Below are 5,352 nucleotides of genomic sequence, written 5' to 3'. Positions count from 1 at the left end.
CCATTTGAAAATGGGAGCAAGATTAATACTAAACACGATTATAGTTTTTCAGATATAACCAACCTAGATCTCTGTAGCTGGCAGACTCTAGATGTTCACAAGTTTTGATTGGTGTTATCACTCTTTCTATTTGTGCAGTTACCGACTAGTCTAATTATTCACTGATATGCGATTTATATCCAAAACAATAAGCCTCTCAATCCAATCTCTATTGTCTTTAAGTCCCTCTGAGCCTAGAGAATAATTAAACACCTGGATATACAATGTTGCTCAACAGCCATCAAGTGTAGATCCATGCAGTATAAGGGTTGAAAGAGGAGCAGAGTTCCAGAGATAGAAAACTAGAATGAGAGAGGTCAGGGGGTAAGTAGGTAGAGTATTTGAGTACAAAGTTTGGAAAGTATTAGAATAAAACTTATGTGTTGCTGCGCGACTAGCTCTTAGCCCAACCAGTGGCCTCACAGTGGACCATGGGATGGATCTGCGAGCTTCCGTTTGAGCGAGGTTGGTGGACATTTTCCTGTGCTGCTTCCAGGGGCGGACCCAAGCCAAGGGTCTGGGGATTGAGAGTTTCAGGAGCTCTCAGCAGGACCAGCAGGAGGCCCCTCTATTCCCAGGGGCGGGGCCCAGCTGGGGACCTGGGCTCCAAGGGCGGAGCCGTGCCTTATTGGTTCTCAGAAGGGGAGCTTGGCTGCTGGTGGGCCCTTGAGATCCCTGCTGTGTTTCCACTGCTTTGTCAGAGTCTGTGACTGTGGGGGGGGCCCTCGGTGGTGTCTTGCTCAGGATTCCCAGCTGGAGGATGCCCTGCTCGAGAATTGAGGGGGGGCAGATTCTGGCTCCTATTTACCCGCACCCCCTACCCTCTGTTGTAAGGCAGGGTCACAAAGCCCTCCACTCTCCAGATCCAGTGGCCTGGGAGAGGATCCTGGTGGGCGGGTGGGAGCTGGGACAGCTCCGCCTCCCCTGGTGGGGTGCTGAGTCTTAGGGTCCGCCCTCTTGTCTCCAGTCAGAGGGCTGGGGGTTGAGCCCGTTGGGCGGGTGGGAGTTGGGGCCGCCCCGCCTCCCTTGGTGGGGTGCTGGGTCTTATGGGTAGCCCGCCTGTCAATCTCCAGTCAATGGCCTGAGGGAGGGGGGCCTCTGCGTCCGTCTGCGGGTGCTCCACGGTGGTGGGGAGTCTTTCACTCCCCTGGGGTCTCCGCCACCGCCTGTGGTCTGCGTCTGGGTTCCGCTGCTTGCTGTTCTGGCTCCGCGTCTGGGTTCCGCTGCTTCCGCCGTTCGCTGGCCCGGTTCTGTGCTGGTTTCTGCAGCCGTTGGGCTCCCAGCCTGGTGCCCTCCACTGCCGCCGCTTTTCGTGGGTTAGAGGCGGTGCCCACCCCCGCTTTCCCTGCGTGGAGCCGGCGCCCGCTTAAGCTACTTTTCCTGACTTGGTCGGGCACCAGCTGCCGCTTATCGCAGCTTTCCGCGGCTTTGGGCGAGAGGTGGGGGAGGGGTCCTCGCGTTCCGAATTCTTTGAGAAAGTTGGATGTGAGCTTTATCTGGATTTCTTTTCCGGTTTGAGTCCTTTTCCGTTGCTTTTTGAGTTTGTTGTTGTGGATTTCTTTAGAAAGTTGGCTCGTGGGACTCCCTGGTTCTCTCTTTTTGTCAGAGAAAGGTAGGCAGCGTCCCTATTGTCTCGGCGCCATCTTCCTTCCCCCCTCTCCTAATATTCTTTCGGCTGCTTCCAACAGTCTGGCAACAAATTGAGAATATGGTTCATTATTGCCTTGTACTACCCTGGAAAGAGAGGTAGTGACCGCTCCTGCAGCAGGCACGGCTCTCCAGGAGGCCAGGGCAGCCTGAGCAGTCTGGGTTAATATTCCTGCAGGGAGTTTTTGTTGTTTTTCCTCTGAGGCAAATTTGCCCCTCCCTGAAATTTTATCAGAAGACCATGAAGCCATTTGTGTATGTTTTTTATTGGTAATGGCTTGATTTTCTGCCTCATCTATAAATTCAGCTTTCCAGGTTAGATATTGACTCCTGGTTAAAACAGATTGTACAATCTTGTGCCACTCATGAGGCAATAAATGTCCCTCACCCCCGAGGCCCTCCAGTACTGTTAAAGTAAAAGGGGCGTTAATTCCATAATTCTTAACAGCCGAATGTAGTTCTTTAATTTGTTTAAACGTTAATTTCCTATATGTAATTTGAGAATCTCTCCTTGGCTCCTCCTGATCACCCCCTTCCTCCTCGGAGGCAGAGGAATCTAGGTTTTGTCCCTCCTCCTGCCTTCTGGTGGTGTCCGCCTCCTCCTCTCCCGCTTCTCCTCCCTCCCCCTCTTGTTCCTGAGGTTGAGTGTTAGAGCGAGTAATTACGGGGAAGGAGAGGGGAACAGTTTGCGCCCCGGATCCGAGTCTACTATTGCGGCTCTTTGAGGCCGAGGGTGTTTTAGCAGGCTTGTTACCCGAGGCATGGGGGGTAGTCGTGGCTTCCCCAACAAGATCCATTTGTAAATCATGAATTTGCAAAGTGAGGTCCCTTAACTCTCTTTTTAAATGAAGCACGTTTTTTAATTCTGTCACTTGTTTCAAGAGAGAGTCTTTGGGTTTAAGGAGACCTTGCACCTCCGAAGGAACAGAAAATGATCTCAACATTTCCTGTGGTGGGGCTGACGGCAGAGGGGTGTCTGGATAGGGGGGAGGGGTGGGCCAGTGAAGGGCCCTTATCTCTGGAGTCTGTGTAGCTGCAGAAACTTGGGGAAGAGGAAAAGGGCCATATCTTTCTTCCTCATAATGTGCTGCCTCCTCCTCTAGCTCCACCTCAGAGGGGGGGTTGAGCCTGCCATTATCAGAAGTCTTAGGAATAATAGGATAAATATTTTTGTAAGGTTTTAGTGACATATTTTTCCTTTTAGTATTGTTCTTGATGCTGTCTTCTAAAGGGGGTTGGACTTGTTCCTCTTTTTCGGGGATTAAAGGTGGCGCCAAGCAGCGTCCTGAGGGCACAGGCTCATCAATCAAAGAGGGGGTGCGCGAGCCAGGCCGAAGGCCAGTGACCATAGGTTTTTCATTGTCACTTTTGCTTTTGCGAGACGGGCAACATGACTCCGTTAGGTAATTCTCTGTTAAAGCTAGTAAGCGAACACTGTCACCTCCCTCCTCTGCTTCCTTTAAAATATCTCTAATAACCCCATAGAAGCTAAAGAAGGCCTCGGGGACTTCCTCTCCCTGACGGAGTAATTCATTGATATTTTTTCCTACCTTATTCCAGGTAAGGGGATGGATGTCTGGTCCGTGCAAGACCAACCACGGACACTTTTCTCCAACAAAACAAAAGAATTTTACCAAATCTTTCTTTTTAACTCTTATTCCTCTCTCCCTAAGTGATCCTTTCATTTCTTTTATAAATAAGACCTCTTTTGATAACGCTTTGCCCATGGTTGATGGGATGGCAGAACTTACCTCAAGACTCTCCCACGGTGCACGAGCGATGCGGTGTGGGCGTCTCTACCTTAATATAATCGGGGTCCCCTGCTCTCCACGCCATCCGGTAGGTCACTGTGCCTCGAGCCCCACGTTGGGCGCCACTTCTCCCGTCCCGCGGGTTCAGTTATTCGTCAGGCTCGAGGAGGCACCTCCTAAGAGAAGAAAACCAATGGGGGAAAGAGAGGAAGGAGACCAGGCGCATAAAGAAAGACAGAGACAATCTGAGTCGCGTCAAGGTCTCATTTATTGAAAGCAGAGCAGGGTTTATATACCCTGAAAAGAGGAGGAAGGGGCAGGGTGGAAGGGTCCAGGGTTGGGTCACACTGCCCTTTTGGCCATTGTGCTAATCTCGAAAGCGCATCTTGTGGTCCTTCCAGGAAATCCTTTGAGTAATGGTCTCTGCCAGGTGCTGTTTACTCAGGACTGAGTTATTGCTCAAGGCTACAGGATGTTGAACTGCTCCATTTCATGACCTCAGTCTCCAACACCTTCTTGAATACTTGTTAAACATGACATTTGAAATATGATGTAAAAAATCAGTTTTAATAAAATCTTTTAATAAACAAAAGCAAAAGCAACAAAAAAAGTAGAGAACTTGCCTAGCATACATGAAGCCCTGGGTTTGATTCCTCACTATCACATAAACAAGGCTAAAAGCATGGCGCTATGGCTCAAGCAGTAGAGTGGTAGCCTTCACCAAAGCAAACTCAAGAAAAGTTCACAGGCTCTGAGTTTCAGCCAGAGGCTATCAAATTTTAAAAATAAGACCCTGGCAAAAAAAAATCTGTGAGAATTACATTTCAAAATCTCATTCCCAGCTTTGGAAAACAAATCAAAGACAAAAAATAGATCTACAGATCCATTGATCTACACATCAAGTGGTAGAAAGCAAGCCAGAGAGAGTGTCCAGCCCTGACTTGAAGCCCTAGATCCGGCACCAAGGGAGAAAATAATACTGGTGGAATGAGATTTTTTGGTTTGGTGCTATTTTGGGAATTTGAAGCTAGGCATATGGTCTGTCCCTGAGATTCTTTGAAGTCAAGAGGAAATGGATCATCTCCCATGTTATGTGTTTGGTTTTTTGGTTGGTGGTTTTTTGCTAGTCCTGGGACTTTAACTCAGGGCTTGAGAACTGGCCTTGAGATTTCTCAAGGCTTGTGCTCTACCACTTGAACCACAGCACCACTTCGTTTTTTCTGTGTATGTGGCACCAGGGAATCAAATTCAGGCTTCATTCATGCTACCAGTAGGCTACACTCCTGGCCCTCACATCCCACCTTGCAGTGAGTTTTCACACTTGACCCTGTGTCCCAAAGCCACCAACTGGGAAGCTTCACAAAGCTGGTCATATGACCAGGATCCCTTTCCATTCTGACACATATTCTTGATTCTAAAGAAGAAAAAATGTGAAACAAACCCCAGGGATGTCACCTGCCACCTATAGCACAAATACCAGTGCTTGAAAATAGTACCTCAGATTTTCTTATCTGTTTACATAAAAGCATATCTACTCATATATTAGAGATTGAAGTTAGTAATCTCAATGGTAGCAAGTCAACCAAAATGACTTCTTATATAGATTAAAGTCTAGCCCAAATGTTCTGTGCAGCAAGCTTCTTTCCAGGCCTTTCTCCAAACAGACCCCTAGATCGGCTGTTGTGTCATCTTGAAAATCAACAGTCCATGTCATACCTCATGCACACTTAGAAAATCTTCATGAACACTTCCAAAAAAGCAGCAGCTTACAGCATAAAATTGTAGTGAAGACTTACCTCTACGACTTCAACTTCTTTCATTTCATATTTGCACAAAGCAGTCTGGCTCACTGAAGGCAAAGTGCTTCACTTATCAACCCTTTCCTTTGGTGGATGGAAAGGGGAAGTTATCCCAA

This window comes from Megascapheus bottae, unplaced genomic scaffold, assembly GCF_031878675.1.
Source record: "Megascapheus bottae isolate mThoBot1 unplaced genomic scaffold, mThoBot2.hap1 HAP1_SCAFFOLD_79, whole genome shotgun sequence".
In the NCBI taxonomy this organism is placed as follows: domain Eukaryota; kingdom Metazoa; phylum Chordata; class Mammalia; order Rodentia; family Geomyidae; genus Megascapheus; species Megascapheus bottae.
This window is presented reverse-complemented; position numbering follows the sequence as displayed.